This window comes from Panthera onca, chromosome C2, assembly GCF_046562875.1.
Source record: "Panthera onca isolate mPanOnc1 chromosome C2, mPanOnc1 haplotype 2, whole genome shotgun sequence".
Lineage (NCBI taxonomy): Eukaryota > Metazoa > Chordata > Mammalia > Carnivora > Felidae > Panthera > Panthera onca.
The window spans coordinates 29,579,622-29,597,722 of NC_138347.1; the positions used below are offsets into that span (position 1 = coordinate 29,579,622).

An 18,101-nucleotide genomic window follows, 5' to 3' on the forward strand; every position below is an offset into this window, starting at 1 on the left:
ATAATAATACTCTCATAATCTAAATTTGTAATATTGATTATGCATAGGTCACTGCTGAACACTGAAAGAAACAAATACATATGTTAGTGTCTCTGTTCTCAAGGGTTTTATACAGAATATTATTTTTATTGATTTTATTTAGTTTTTAAAAATGACAATACAACTCCTTAAAACAATGATTCTCTGCAATGTCATCTAAAATTATAGTGTCTATTCATTCTTTTCAAAATCTGAAAAGTTCCTGAGAAGTTAGCATGTGATCTATACAATAGATATCACTAGAAGAAATTTATAAAAACATACATTTTATTTTTAATGTTTATTTATTTCTGAGAGAGAAAGAGAGAGAGAACGCGAGCAGGGGAGGGACAGAGAGAGGGAGACACAGAATCCGAAGCAATCTCCAAGCTCTGAGTTGTCAGTGCAGAGCCGGATGTGGGGCTTTGAAGTCATGAGCTGTGAGATCATGACCTGAGCAGAAGTCAGTCGTCCAACGGATTGAGGCACCCAAGCACCCCCCCCATAAATTTTATTTTTAGAAGAGACCTTAGAAACCATCTTCTTAGAGATTCTGCCATCCTCTCTTTCTTCTCCTTTCCCCACTTTATACAGATAAGAAAACAGACTGGTGAGGGCTAAACAAGATGGCTAGGATCAGACACTTGAGCAACTGGACAGGTTTTTTAAGTTGACTTTCAGGACTCTTTCAAATACAACCTATGAAAAATAGCAGATTAATCTCCAGCACCCACTTACAGCAGTAACAGAGACATTGGCCTTCCTTGGTAACAACTGACATTTTCTGACTACTGGAGATACACAAGTACTGTGTGTGGGACTTCAAGCAACAGGTCTGCAGTATGTGTTTGCAGTATGTGCTCTGTCATCTTAATTTCTTGCCTAGTGAAAAGTACTAGATAATCATATACTTCAAAATAAACTCTCTTTCCAAAATATGAAAACTTCTTATCTGGGTGTACGTAGTACATTAGTATCTGTCACTTGATCTGACTTTACTGCATTATAGGGAGTCATAATCATTGAAAATAAATAATATTTTTTTGATATATAATGGTTTTGTTCGACTAAAATTAATAATAACTTAATGGTCCCTTTTTGTCAGATTTGATATTTTCATAATTTATATATTTTATGTTTGACTCATTATTATATATCCCTTTTTTAGGGGGTGTAACTTTTAAGACAAATTATTATTTAGCATGGGAATACAAGATATCTTTCCTTGGCATGTTCACATCCATGTATTTGGTACAGTGGCAAAGTAGGAAAACTGAAACTGGCATTATTATTTGTTTTTAAATTGTCTATTAAAAGCCACTCACTGTATAGTCCATTCTGTTAACACTAATCTCACATTTTGACTTTCATTGAAATAATTGAATTAAATATAAAAAGTTAGTTTACAATAATTTTGCAACATCTAGCTAAAGATTGAGGGTACTTGTAAAATCATATATTCTCCTATCTGGGAACCTAAAACATACTTTTATATATTGTTGGCAATGCTCTACATCTAATTCTGGAAATTTCCTCAAGAAGCAACTAAAACTGACCAACAATATTGTACGTGGTCATTTAAACATCAATTATGGTAAAACACAAAAAGGCAAAAGATATAATGGCACCATTTTATGCTCTTAAGCCAGAAAATCATCTTTCTAATTACTAAGTTGACCTTGGCTACCCCAAGAATCTTTATCCATTGAAGATTCTTTGCACCTGTAAAATGAAGATAGTAATGGTTCTTAGGCATGCAGTATTCTTGTGGAGAAATAATCCGGAAAATTCATTTAAAGAGATTAGTATGTTGCCAGCATAACCATATGTATCACCTATACTAAACTATGTCAAATCACACTATTTGAGAATTAAAGTAGGAAAATGGATGCAAAAATCCTCAACAAGCCAAACAGATCCAACGATACATTAAAAGAATGACTCACCACAACCAAGTGGTATTTATACCTGGGATGCAGGGCTAATTCAATATCCACAAAACAATCAATGTGATACACTACATCAATAAAAGAAAGGACAAGAACCACATGATCCTCTAAATAGATGCAGAGAGGGGCTCCTGGGTGGCTCAGTCGGTTGAGCATCCGACTTCAGCTCAGTTCACGATCTCGCGGTCTGTGAGTTCGAGCCCCGCGTCGGGCTTTGGGCTGATGGCTCGAAGCCTGGAGCCTGCTTCTGATTCTGTGTCTCCCTCTCTCTCTGCCCCTCCCCCGTTCATGCTCTGTCTCTCTCTCTGTCTCAAAAATAAATAAACGTTAAAAAAAATTAAAAAAAAATAAATAGATGCAGAGAAAGCATTTAACAAAATACAGCATCTTTACTTGATAAAAGTCCTCAAGTAAGCAGGGATAGAAGGATCATAAATCAGGATCTTAAAAGCCATATATGGAAGACCCACCGCTAATATTATCCTCAATGGGGAAAAACTGAGAGCTTTCCCCCTAAGGTCTGAAACACAACAAGGATGTCCACTCTCACCACTGTTATTCAACATAGTATTGGAAGCCCTAGCCTTAGCAATCAGACAATATGAAGGAATAAAAGGCATCTAAATTGGGAAGGAGAAAATCAAACTTTTACTCTTTGCAGATGACATGATAATCTACATGGAAAACCCAAAGGATTCCACCAAAAAACTGGTAGAACTGATCCATGAATTCAGCAAAGTTGCAGGATATAAAATCAATGAACAGATATTGGCTGCATTTCTATACACCAATAATGAAGAAACAGAAAGAGAAATCAAGGAATCAATCCCATTTACAATTGTACCCCAAACCGTAAAATACCTAGGAATAAACCTAACCAAAGAGGTGAAAAATCTATACACTGAAAACTATAGACAGCTTATGAAAGAAATTGAAGACACACACAAAAAAAATGGAAAAACATTCCATGGTCATGGATTGGGAGAACAAATATTGTTAAAATGTCGATACTACCAAAAGCAATCTACATAATCAATGCAATCCCTATCAAAATAACACCAGCATTCTTCACTGAGCTAGAACAAACAATTCTATAATTTGTATGGAACCAGAAAAGACCTTGAATAATAAAGCAATCCTGAAAAAGAAAACAAAAGCTGGAGGTACTGGTACTGGTCCAAAATCGACACTCAGATCAATGGAACAGAATAGAGAACCCAGAAATATACCCACAAATATATGGCCAACTTATCTTTGACAAATAGGAAAGAATAGCCAATGGAATAAAGACAGTCTCTTCAGCAAGTGGTGATGGGAAAACTGGACATGCAGAAAAATCAACCAGGACCACTTTCTTACACCATACACAAAAATAAACACAAAATGGATGAAAGCCCTAAAGATAAGACAGGAAGCCATCAAATTCCTCGAGGAGAAAGCAAGCAAAAACCTCTTTGACCTCAGCTGCAGCAACTTCTTACTCAGCATGTCCCTGGAGGCAAGGGAAACAAAAGCAAAAATGAACTCTTGGGACTTCATCAAGCTAAAAAGCTGCACAATGAAGGAAAAAATTAACAAAACTAAAAGGCAATCAACAGAATGGGAGAAGATATTTACAAATGACAGATCAGATAAAGGGTTAGTATCCAAAATCTATAAAGAACTCATCAAACTCAACACCCAAAAAACAAATAATCCAGTGAAGAAATGAGCCAAAGACATGAATAGACACTTTTTTCAAAGACAGCATCCAAATGGCTAACAGACACAAGAAAAAATGCTCAACATCACTCATCATCAGAGCAATACAAATTAAAACCACAATGAAATACCACCTCACACCTGTCAGAATGGCTAACATTAACAACTCAGGCAACAACAGATGTTGGTGAGAATGCGGAGAAAGAGGATCTCTTTTGCCCTGCTGGTAGAAATGCAAACTGTTGCAGTCACTCTGGAAAACAATAGGGAGGTTTCTCAAAAAATTAAAAATAGAACTACTCTATGACCCAGCAATTGCACTATCTGTATCCAAGGGATACAAGTATGCTGTTTTGAAGGGGGACATGCACCCTAATGTTTATAGCAGCATTATCGACAATAGCCAAAGTATGCAAAGAGCTCAAATGTCCATTGACTGATGAATGGATAAAGAAGATGTGAGATTATATATATATATATATATATATATATATATATATATATATACACACACACACACACACACACACACATATACATATACATATATATACATACATACATATATACACATATACACGATGGAGTGTTACTTGGCAATCAAAAGAATAAATCTTGCCATTTGCAACTATGTGGATGGAACTAGAGGATATTATGCTAAGCAAAATTAGCCAGAGAAAGACAAATATATGACTTCACTCATATGAGGATTTTAAGATACAAACAGATGAACATAAGGGAAGGGAAGTAAAAATAATATAAAAACAGGGAGGGAGACAAAACATAAGAGACTCTTAAATACAGATAACAAACTGAGGGTTGCTGGAGGAGTTGTGGGAGGGGGGATAGGCTAAATGGGTAAGGGGCATTAAGGAAGACACTTGTTGGAATGAGCACTGGGTGTCATGCATGGGGGATGAATCACTGGAATCTACTCCTGAAATCATTATTATACTATATGTTAAATTTGATGTAAATTAAAAAATAAAAAAGAAAATGAAAAAAAAAAAGAAAATTAAGGTAGGTATTTCTATAGCTATTCATTTTGAACTTTGTATATCTTGGTGAGCACACTGAGATATGTTTTTTCTTGTCAAATAGAATTTTTTATAATATTTGTGATAATTTTATGTGTCAGTTTGAGTGGGTTACAGGGTGCCCAAATATTTAAACACTTTTTTGGGGTGTGTCAGTAAGGGTGCTTCTGAATGAGATTAGGATTTGAATTGTTGGACTCAGGAAATCAGATTACCCTCCCCAATGTAGGTGGGTGTATCTTAACTGTTGATGAGCTGAATATAACATGGCAAAAAAAGGGGGGTGGTGGTGGTCAGGAATTCATTCCTTTTGCTTAACTAAATGAGTTGGGGCATCAGTCTTCTCTTGCGCTGGAACTATTATTTATACCATTGGCATCCCTTGTTCCTAGGCCTTTGAACTAAGACTGGACTACACTAATGGGCCTCCAACTTGCAAATGGCAGATAATGGGACTTTTCTCTCCATAATCATATGAGCCAATTTGTTATGCTAAATCTATCTATGTGTCTGTCTATCTATCTGTCTCAGTCTTTTACTATTGGTTCTGTTTCTCTGTTTCTCTGGAGAGCTCTGACGCATACAATAATATAGTAATGTACTTACAATGCTTAAGTACCTGCTCTGCATTAGATGTTTCTATTAAGTGCTATATATACATTCAAACATTCTTTCATTCATTACTCACTAGAACACTCTGAGGTAGAGTTCACTATCATATTGCACAGGTAAGATAACTGCCTTGAGAGAGTATGGAAAAGATCCAAATTGAAATTCATGCAGTGGTCCATATAATATAAGATCTCACTCTCTTTCCAGGAGCCCTGGTAGTTTATTATACATATTTGCCCATAAACTTTTCTTGGTCATAGACCCATTATTACTATGCTTTCTGGTACAAACTTCAGGTCTTTAGCATGTTTTTCCATTAAAATCCTTGGACAGATTTCTGGTTCTTACCAGAATGGAAAAATTTTCCTACTGATTAAAACTAAACACTCTGGATAAAATACCAAAGTGAGTAATTCAAATCAAATCAGGATTCTGAGAAAGAAATAATAGCACTCAGAAGAGATAAATCAAAACTTGAATAACAGTGGTGATGGGTTGCCTGTTTTTTTTGTTTGTTTGTTTTGTTTTGTTTTTGTTTTTGTTTTTCATTTATCTCCCTACTTTTGCACTGAGAACAAGCCAAACCACAAATTTTGTAGAAATTGTGGCCAGCAAAACCTGACTGGAGGGCCAGGAAAAATAATGGTTTTGGTGAGCTTTTTTCTTTTTCTTCTTTCAGCACCGACCCCAAACCAGCCTCAGGGATATAGTTGTACTTATTTAGTCCAACAGGTGCAGGTGTGTAAGATCCAAGAGGAAACTCCTACCTTTAGGTCAAAGAACTAGGAAAAAAGTCTTCTGTTGGGCTAGCAGTATGGGGGAGGGAATCCATATTTTCCTTTCACTTGTCTCACTCTTTGGCTTCTAGTTGTCCAGATCTATGCAAGAGTCCAGAAGGCTAAATCTCTGAAAGAACTCTGTATTTTGGCCAGATGAATCACCAAAAGAGGACTCTGTAATCAGAGAGTGAGGAATAAATACACAAGAACAGAGAGCTGGAGAAGGGGATTCCTAATTTGGTGTATAAACTAACACAAGTCCCAAGGTTACCCACCCCCTGGGCTATGCTTGGGCAGAACACACCCTAAGTAGCATAGCAAAGGCTTTGAGAACAAAAGGAATATATATAGTCCCATTCAAGTTTTAAGCCAACTCCTGAGTGGCTCCTGTGATAAGCACTCATAAACAACACAGCAAGAGCTTTGAAAACTAAACAGATATTCAAATCACTTTCCATAAAAAGCAAAACAGCTTTACAGCCTGGATTTAACCAGGTGATTTCTTGCTACAAAAAACAAACAAATTAATAATCTCCACATAATTTAACAGGACCCAGAGGCTAAAAACATATTTTATTTTATTTTATTTATTTTTTTTTTTTGTAACGTTTATTTATTTTTGAGACAGAGAGAGACAGAGCATGAACAGGGGAGGAGCAGAGAGAGAGGGAGACACAGAATCGGAAGCAGGCTCCAGGCTCTGAGCTGTCATCACAGAGCCCGACGCGGGGCTTGAACTCACGGACCGTGAGATCGTGACCTGAGCCAAAGTCGGCCACTTAACCGACTGCGCCACCCAGGTGCCCCTAAAAACATATTTTAAATGTCCACATTACACTCCAAAATATTCAGTATTACTGACAACTAGGGGAAAAAAATAACCAATTCTCTAGGGAAAAGACAATAAATAAATGTAAGCCTGAAATGATCCAGTTGTTGGAATTACCAGACAATGACTTTAAAGCAGCTCTTGTAACCATGCTTTATGAGGCAAAGGTAACCAATCACTTATGAAAAAAAAAAAAAAATAGAAATTCTCAGCAAAAAAAACACCACATTTATTTTAAAAAATGGAAATTTTAGTATTGAAAAATACAGTATCTCAATTTTTAAGAATTTGTCAGGTGGCTTTAGGAGCAAAAGACAGTTGACAAAAAGAAAGGTCAATGAATCCTTCAACATGAATCAAAAGAAAGCATCAAGCAAAGGTAGGATGGCTGGACCTTAGTTAAGGAAATCATGCAATGTTTAATATTAGTGCATGCTGTCACTGAACCAACTATGTAGAATTCATGAAACACAAAAATTAGGACTGCATAGTGAAAAGGTGAGGAACTTTACATTAGAGACAATGTGATTTCAGTTTAAGCATAATTAGCTTTGAGATTATGTACAAGATAGAAAATTCTTTGAATCTCGGATTCTTCATCTTCACTACATAAGTTGTAAGATTTCAAAGAAATATGTCAGCTATTAGCTCACAGGGTCCTAGTATTTTGGTTTATATCTGCAGTCAATAAAAGGAACAAGTTTATGTAAAATAAGTCTATATTTATGTGAAAATTCTGAAGGATGTTTTATTACCCAGAATACATTATGAAAATACCACCATACCCCAGGAGTGTGCTGGGGGCAGATACCTGGTGTGGCTTCAGGCACTGTTCACCAATGAAACCTTCTCAAGATGACACAGGGAAGGCCCCCTGCCATATGGTAATAGTACATCTCTTGCAAATGGCTGATCTGACTCAACTCAAGCCCATGGCAGCCCCAGACTGAACCACTAACAACAAGGACCAAACCCCGCTAACAGCAAGGACCAACAAGAACCACCACAGGCAAAGACAGCCTGTACAGACGACTGACCTGAAGGATAGAGTGTCTCAGGCACAATAGCGGGACACATGCAACACACATAAGTGACACCCCTGAAGCCCTCAGTTCTGGTGAACAGGGGACATTGCACTCTAAGGAACTATAGGACCTTTTCTTTATAAAGCCACTATTGTGAAGAGTAGGAGATGTAGGTGACTTTTATACTACACAGAAACAGACAGAGAGAGACAAAGTGAGGAGACGGAGGAATATGTCCCAAATGAAAGAATAGGGCAAAATCATAGCAAGAGACCTAAGTGAAACAGAGATAAGTAATACACCTGATAGAAAATTTAAAGTAATAGTCATAAAGGTACTCACTGGACTTAAGAAAAGAGTGGAGGACCTCACAAAGTGAGACCCTTCACAAAGAGATAGAAAACATAGAAAAGAATTACAGATGAATAACTCAATAACTAATAAAATATACACTAGATATAGATATACACTAGAAATAAAAAATACACTAGATGGAATAAATATCCAACTACAGGAAGGAGAAAAATGGATCAGCAATCTGGAAGACAGAGTAATGGAAAGCAATCAAGCTGAACAGGAGAGAAAGAATAATAATAATAATAATAATAATAATAATAATAATAATAATAATAAATGAAAATAAATTTAGAGAACTCAGCAACACCATCAAGCATAGTAACATTCACATTATAAAGATTCCAGAAGAAGAGCAAGAAAAGGGGGTGGAAAATTTATTTGAAGAAATAATAGCAGAAAACTTCCCAAATTGATGGAAGGAAACAGAAATCTAGATCTAGGAGGAACAGAGAGCCCCCAACAATATTACCCCAAGGAGGTCCACACCAAGACACATAATAATTAAAATGGCAAAAAGTACGGATAAAGAGCATTTTAAAATAGGCAAGAGTAAAGAAAACAGTTATATACAAGGGAACCCCTATAAGACTTTCAGTTGATTTTTTTAGAAGAAACTTTGAAGGCCAGAAGAGGGTGGCATGATATATTCAAAGTGCTGAAAAAAAACCCCAAAAAACACACAAAAAAACAAACAGGAATACTCTATCCAGCAAGGCTATTATTCAGAATAGGAGAGATAAAGAGTTTCCCAGAAAAACAAAAGTTAAAGAAATTCATGAGCATAAACCAGCCCTACAAAAACTGTTAAAGGGGACTCTTTGAGTGGAAAGGAAAGACTATAAGCAAGAGTAAGGAAAGTAGGAAGTACAAAAGCAATAAGAATAAGAATATCTGTAAACATCAGTAAAGGAACCTACAAAATAAAAGGAGGTAAAGTATGACACTCTATGCCTAAAAGGTGTGTAGTAAAGAGGAGTAAACAACGGATTCAAACTTCAGCAACCATCAACTTCATATAGACTGCTATATACAGAAGATGTTATATACAAACCGAATGGTAACCACAAATCATAAAGCAGTAATAGATCTGCAAAGAATAAACAGAAAGGAATCCAAGTATATCATTAAAGAAAGCCAACTTATCATGAGAGAAGACAGTAAAGGAAGAAAAGAACAGAGAAAACTACAAAAACTAACATAAAACAGATAACAAAATGACAATGAATACATATCCATGAATATTTACATTGAATATAAATGAACAAAATGCTCCAATCAAAACACATAGCATGATGGAATGGATAAAAAGAAAACAAGACCGATATATATGCTGCCTACAAGAATCAAATTTTAGACCTAAAGACACATGCAGATTGAAAGTGAAGGGATGGAAAAGCATTTATCATGCAAATAGTAATGAAAAGAAAGCTAGGGTAGGGACACTTATATCAGATGCAATAGACTTTAAAACAGACTACAACAAGAGACAGAGACAGACACTCTATAATCATAAAGGGTACAATCTAATGAGAAAATATAACAATTGTAAATATTTATGCACCTGAATTGAAAGCACCCAAATAAATAAAATAGCTAATAACAGACATTAAGGAACTAATTAATAGTAATACAAAAATAGCAGGAAGCTTTAACACCTGACTTATATCAATGGATAGATCATTTATTTATTTTATTTTATTTTTTAAAAAAATTTTTAACGTTTATTTATTTTTCAGACAGAGAGAGACAGAGCATAAACGGGGGAGGGACAGAGAGAGAGGGAGACACAGAATCAGAAGCAGGCTCCAGGCTCTGAGCCGTCAGCCCAGAGCCTGGCGCGGGGCTCGAACTCATGGACCGCAAGATCGTGACCTGAGCTGAAGTCGGACGCTTAACCGACTGAGTCACCCAGGTGCCCCCAATGGATAGATCATTTAAACTTCTCAGAAAATCAAAAGGAAACAAAGGCTTTGAATGACACATTGGACCAGATGGATCTAACAGATATATTCAGAAAATTCCATCCAAAAACAGTAGAATAGAATACATATTATTATTATTAGAATACACATTCTTTTCAAGTGCATATGGAACATTCTCCAGAATAGATGACATTTTAGACTGCAAAACAAGTCTCAACAAATTCAAAAAGATTGAAGTCATGTCATATATCTTTTCTGACCACAACACTAAGAAACTAGAAATCACAAGAAAAAACCTGGAAAGAACATTAATATGTGGAGGTTAAATGACATGCTACAAAACAATTAATGTATCAACTAAGAACTCAAAGAGTAAATAAGAAAGTACATGAAGACAAATAAAAATGAAAACACAGGAGTGTCTGGGTGGCTCAGTTGGTTAAGCCTTTGATCTCAGCTCAGGTCATGATCTCACAGTTGTGAGATTGAGCCCTGCATTGGGCTCTGTGCTGTCTCTCTCTCTGCCCCTCCCCACCCTTAAAAAAATAAATATACTTTAGAAAAGGAAAAATAAAATAAAAACATACAATCCTAAATCTGTGGGATGCAGAAAAAGGTGTTCTAAGAAATTTATAGCAATACAGGCCTACCTTAAATGCAAGAAAAGTCTCAAATAAACAACCTAACATTACACCTAAAGGAGTGAAAAAAAAAAAAAAGAACAAAACCCAAAACCAATGGAATAAAGGACATAATAAAAAATAGAGCAAAAATAAACAAAATAGAAACTAAAAACAAAACAAAGCAGCAGCAGCAACAACAACAACAAACCACAGTAGAACAGGTCAATAAAGCCAGGAGCTGACTCTTTGAAAAGATCCACAAAATTGATAAACTTTTAACCAGACTGATTACAAAAAGAGAGAGAGAAAGAGAGGGAGGGAGAGAGAGAGAGAGAGAGAGGGAGGGAGAGAGAGGACTCAAACAAAATCAGAAATGAAAACAAGAAGTAATAACTGACACCACAGAAATATAAAGGATTATAAAAGAATATTGTGACAAATTATATGCCAACAATCTGGACAACCTAGAATAGATGGATAAATTCCTAGAAACACAGAACCTCCCAAAACTGATTCAGGAAGAAATAGAAAATTTGAACAGACTGATTACCAGCAATGAAATTAACTCAGTAATCAAAAAACTCCCAACACACAAAAATCCAGGACCAGAGATCCTCAGGTGAATTCTACCAAACATTTAAAAAAGAGTTACACCGGGTCACCTGGGTGGCTCAGTAGGTTAAGCGTCCGACTTTGGCTCAGGTCATGATCTCGCGGTCCGTGGGTGTGAGCCCTGCGTCGGGCTCTGTGCTGACAGCTTGGAGCCTGGAGCCTGTTTCCGATTCTGTGTCCCCCTCTCTCTGACCCTCCCCCGTTCATGCTCTGTCTCTCTCTGTCTCAAAAATAAATAAACGTTAATTTTTTTTAAAAAAAAGAGTTATACCTATTCTTCTAAAAACATTAAAAAAAATAGAAGAGAAAGGAAAACTTCCAAATTACTCTGATAAAAAATACTAGATGAAGACACTACACAAACAAACAAACAAACAAAACCACAGGCCAACATCTCTGATGAATATAGTTGCAAAAATCCACAACAAAACATTAGCAAACAGAATTCAGCAATATAATAAAAAACTCATGCATCACGATCAAGTGGGATTTATTCCTGGGATGCAAGGGTGGTTCAATATTCAGAAATCAATCAACATGATACATCATATCAATAAGAGAAAGGATAAAAACCACATACTCACTTTAATAGATACAGAAAAAGCTTTTGACAAAGTACAACATCCATTTGTGATAAAAATCCTCAACAAAGTAAGTTTGGAGGGAACATATTTATAATAATAAAGGTCATATATAAAAACCCACAGCTAGCATCATACTCAATGGTGAAGAACTGAAAGTTTTTCCCCTAAGGTCAGGAACAAGACAAGAGTGTTCAGTCTCACCACTTGCACTCAACATAGTACTGGAACTCCTAGCCACAAAAATCAAACAAGAAGGAAAAGAATAGAATGCATCCAAATTGGTAACGAAGAAGTAAAACTTTCACTATTTGCAGATGATGTGATGGTATATATAGAAAACCTGAAAACCGAAAAAACACTAGAACTGATGAATGAATTCAGTAAGGTTGCAGAACATAAAATCAATGTTCATAAATCTGTTACATTTCTATACACTAATAATAAAGCAGCAGAAAGAAATAAAACAACCCCATTTACAATTGTACCAAATATAATAAAATACCTGGGAATAAACAACCAAGGAGGTGAATGACCTGTATTTTGAAAAGTATGAAATACTGAAGAAAGAAATTGAAGATTTCCACAAATGGAAATGCTCATAGATTGGAAGAACAAATATTGTTAAAATGGCCATGCTACTCAAAAGAATTTACAGATTTAATACAACCTGTATCCAAACACCAACATAATTTCTCACAGAACTAGAATAAACAATCCTAAAATTTATATGGCCTCCCAAGAAATCTTGAACAACCAAAGAAGTCTTGAAAAAGAAGAACAAAGCTGGAGGTATTACAATCCCTGATTTCAAGATATACTGCAAAGCTGTACTAATCAAAACAGTATGGTACTGGCACAAAGACTAGACATATAAATCAATAGAACAGAATAGTGAGCCCAGACCCATGGTTACCTGATCAATTAATCTTTAGCAAAGGAGGCAAGAGTATGCAATGGGAAAAAGATAGTTTCTTCAACAAATGATGATAGGAAAACTAGATAGCTACATGCAAAAGAATGAAACTGGACCATTTCCTTACACCATACACAAAAATAAATTCAAAATGGATTAAGGACCTAAATGTGACACCTGGAGCCATAAAAATCCTAGAAGAGAGCATAGACCGTAATTTCTCTGACATTGGTTATAGCAACATTTTTTATAGATATGTCTCCCGAGGCAAGGAAGATAAAACAAAAAAAACAAAAACAACAACAACAACAAAAAAAAACTATTGAGACTATACCAAAATAAAAGGCTTCTGCATAAAAAAGGAAACAATCAAGAAAATTAAAGACAACCTGTTGGGTGGCAGATCTTTGAAAATGACATATCTGAGAAAATGTGTGTATCCAAAATATGTAAAGAACTTAAAGAACTCAACACCATAAAAGTGAATGATTCAAATGAAAACACAGGCATGGACAGATACTTCTCCAAAGAAGACTCCTCATGGCCAACGGACACAAGTAAAGTTGTTCATCATCAGTCATCATCAGGGAAATGGAAATCAAATCGACAATGAGATATCACCTCACACCTGTCAGAATGGCTAAAATGAAAATCCAAGAAACAAGTGTTGGCAAGGATGTGGAGAAAAAGGAACTCTCTCGTACTGTTAGTGGGAATGCCAACTGGTGCAGCCACTGTGGAAAACAGTATGATGTTTCCTTTAAAAATAAAAATAGAGCTACCATATGATCCAGTAATTCCACTACTGGATATATTTTTTAAATGTTTATTTATTTATTTATCTATTTATTTATTTTGAGAGAGAGAGTGAGAGAGAAAGTGAGAGTGAACGTGGGAGAGGAGCAGAGAGCGAGGAACAGAGAGAATCCCAATTAGGTTCTCAGTCTCACAAACCATGGGATCATGACTAGAGCCAAAATCAAGTCAAATGCTTAACAAACTGAGCCACCCAGGTGCCCCTCCACTACTGGAAATTTACCCAAAGAATGCAAACACTAATTTGAAGGGATATATGCATCCTTATGTTTATTGCAGCATTATTTACAATAGCCAAATTATGGAAGCAGCCCAAGTGTCCATCAACAGATGAATAAAGTTGTGTATTTATACAATGTAATATTATTCAGTCATAAAAAAAGAATGAAATCTTGCCATTTGCAACAACATGGATGGATCCAGAGAGTATAATGTTAAGGAAAATAAGTCAGAAAAAGACAAATACAATATTATTTCACTCATTATGTGGAATTTAAGGAACAAAACACAGACAAAAAGAGACAAACCTAGAAACAGACTCTTAACTATAGAGAACAAACTGATGGTTACCAGAGGGGAGGTGGGTGGGAGGATGGGTGAAATAGGTGAAAGGAATTAAGAGTGCACTTACCTTGGGAAGCACGGTAATGTATAGAATTTTAATCACTATATTGTACACGTGAAACTAATAAAGCACTGCTGTATATTAACTACACAGGAATTAAAAATCAATATAATAAAATACCACCATAACTGATTGACCTCAAAAATCAGAGGCAAGAAAATGTGTTCCCTCATGAAATAGTGTGGTTTCTAGAAATGGAAAATTCTCTTACCACATTTTTTCTTTTTCAACTCCATATTAGAAAAAAACTCAGAGGTATTACATATCCTGAAATGTGAAAATCTCACTCAGCTAGAATTTTTTTTTCTTTTTTGTCTATGGTTTATAGTAGCTGCCTTTATATTGCAATGATTTTATTGTAATCTGTCAAGAATGCTTTCTGGAATTAATAAAAACAATGAGTCCTCTGTGACACATGTTGCGTCTCCAAAACGGTTTTTGTGTTATATATTCTTTTAATTTTTTTCTGCCTTCCTAGCATAACCCCTGATTGGTAACTTCTGGAAATCAACAGTATAGTTTAGTTTTCATTTCTTCTCTATGAAAGCCCCCTCTTTGTCACTATCACCAACCCTCACCCTTGTATCTAACAGGACTGATGATAAGTTGTTTCATATCTTGAGTAAATAGTGTGTAAAATCTCTGAACATTGGACAATTTGCATTATTATATAGCCAGCATATTTTCAACTGACTGGTATGTTCCAGGAGCTTTGTCAGGTACACGATACAAGGATCAATAAGACTATTTTATTACTTGTAAGTTGTTGATTCAATACTTTGTGGACAGGGACTAAAATTACAGTAGCATATGATAAACTTTTAAACTAAGTGAGGTTTGATGTGCAAGAACACAGATGGTGCATTTTTATATTGATTTGAAACTGAATTAAAAATACTGATATATGTGGAAAACAGATTAGAAATAGCTATATCTGAAATCTGAAATCTGAAAAATGGATCCACTAGTAAGAAGGTATTAGATTTCTTAGAATTCTGTTATCTGGGAGACAAATCAAAATACTTTGCTTTTTGCATTTCTGCTTTTGTAATGAAGTCTTCTTTGCATGTTTATTATTTCATTTTTTAAATTATTTCTTGTTAATGTTTATGTTTGAGAGAAAGAGACAGAGCGCAAGTGGGGGAGGGGCAGAGAGAGAGGAAGACACAGAATCTGAAGCAGGCTCCATGTTCTGAGCTGAGCCCAACATGGGGCTGGAACCCATGAACTGTGAGATCATGACCTGAACTGAGGTTGGACACTCAACTGACTGAACCACCCAGGCACCCCTATTTATTCATTTCTGAGAGAGAGAGAGAGAGCGAGAGCGAGAGCGAGCGCAGAGGAGGGGCAGAGAAAGAAAGGGAGAGAGAGAATCCTAAGCAGGCTCTGAACTGTTGACGCGGGTCTCAGTCTGATGAACCCTGAAATCATGACCTGAGCCAACATTAAGACTTGGACTAAGCCACCCAGGCATTTCTGTTCTTAATGTGTACGTACATTTTTACCTTATTTCTTTTTACCAAATAAGCATAGTAAAATGTCATTCAATAAAATTTCACAAAAATATATTTCACTGTTATTACTCTCATTAAATGTTTATAATCACCCAATAACATCTATTTATTATTCCCATTTTATAGAAGAGTAATCAAAGAGGAGCACTGGGGTGGCTCAGTCCATTAAGCGTCTGACTCTTGATCTCAGCTCAGGTTATGATTCATGAGTTTGTGAGTTCAAGCCCCACATAAGGCTCTGCGCTGATGGGGCTGTGTACTTGAGACTCTGTCTTTCCTTCTCTCTTCCCCTCACCTGCTTGTGATCTTTCTCTCTCTCTCTCAAAATAAATAAATAAGCTAAAAAAAAAGAGCAATCAAAGATAAGTTAAATGAATCGTGTACGTAAACCTACACAGCTAGTAAAGGGGGAAAGCTGAAATCTGAGTCATGCTCCCCTGATTTAAAAAAAACTTTCTTCTCAGTGCTTTATATTATTATAATTGCTCATCATTTTAGTATTTGCCACAGTCTCCAAATCTTTTCAAAAAACAAAATAAATATTTCTTCAGTAGAAGCAATTTTAGCTACAAATGTCTGTATTCTTCTCAGGGTGCATTCCTAGTTGTTCTGGCTGGTTGCTGCCTTCTGTATCTAATTTTATAAAATGTTACCTAATTGATAAAAATTTTAATGAAATGATCTTTTATTACATAATGGGTACTTTTTCCCCCTTGGAAGGAGATGAGAAGTATGTTACATTGGGAAGGATAAACATTTAAAATTACTGTGTAGTTTATTTATACTACAATAAATAAATAAATAGAGAAAATAAATAAATGCAAGTTACATTTTGGTACCTAGCAATAACCTGTGTTTTCAAGAACAACTGTACTTAATTCTATCTGTTCAAATTTCTACTCAGTTGAAAGAATCTAGTCCTAACTCACTGGAAGTTAAGTGCTGAAGTAATATGATGCAGTAGTGTTGACTTGCTTGGGCTAACTAGCTGTCGATGACATTTTGTGAATATCTTGTTTATGAAAACGTTGATTGGAAAATACAAGGCTTGCTCACCCTGCTGGATCATCTGGAGGGAGTGTAATTTATTTCACGTTTCGTCTTAATGTTTCTTTCTATTTTTGTTTTGGGCTTATCACCTTTTTCTCCTAGCCGACTAAGGAGGTGTTCCAGTCTACATGCTAATTGTAAATGCCCCCTCTCTCCGAAGTCAGCCGATTTCTTTTATATCTTCCCTGCCAGATGCAAGAGAAAGACAGACTAGATGAAGCCTTTCTACTGTCAGACACTGACAGAGCAGAGAAATATAGACAGATGGATAACAGATAGTAGGGTTCTAAGTACCCTACAATTTATTGAGGCAAATAGAGGAGAGTTGAGTGGCAAATTACCTACACTGTTCACAAACCAGCAGGCAGCCCTGTTTGCCAGCTACCCAAATTGTTTCTGGGTAATTTGGCACATTTCTACTTTGTTGTGCTGTATCTAAAGGTATGACTTTGAGTTTTGAAAATCCCCTGTTGTGAAAGATCTGCCCAATAACAAGCAATATTTGGAATGTGATGTTTAGGGAAATACGTACACCTTTATTTGATAATCCCAAAAAGAAGATTAAAGGTATGACCTTTTAAAGTATTAAAAGGAAGACATTATTTTAATTAATATTTATAGAGTTTTTGTTTCCATTTTAAAACATCATCATGTACAATATTCCCACATCTTGGAAATTTGAATTTGATGATGATATTGATAGATCTCAGATATGGAAGTTACTTGTTTCTTTTCAAACCAGTGTGTGTGTGTGTGTGTGTGTGTGTGTGTGTGTGTGTGTGTGTGTGTGTAGCCTTGCAGCAGATATAGTGGGAATCATGTAGAGCAATGCTATAGGCTAGTGAATAAAAAATTGGTGTTCTACAGAAATAGTTTAACAAGATACTCTGGGGAGAAAAAAGGAGAGGGTAATGAGCAAATCTGGAAATTAAGTTATTATAGGAAAAAACAATGTTAAGCAGGTGTTTATGCTATACAGATTTTGTAGAGCCTATTTCATACTATTTTTCATCATGAATCTCATGGAAAATCACTGATTCTATCAGACATCATAATGCATGGAACATTCTTGAATAAGTGCCACAGACAGTAATGTGGCTCAGTCATTTTAGTAGTTTAGTCTTGTTTCTTT

General features: G+C 35.7%; 1 protein-coding gene across 1 annotated transcript in view; it reads left to right on the forward strand.

The window, feature by feature from the left end:
* The window catches only part of ROBO2 (roundabout guidance receptor 2), a 1,697,359-nt gene that overhangs the window by 254,561 nt on the left and 1,424,697 nt on the right, over positions 1–18,101 (forward strand). The window lies entirely within an intron of this gene.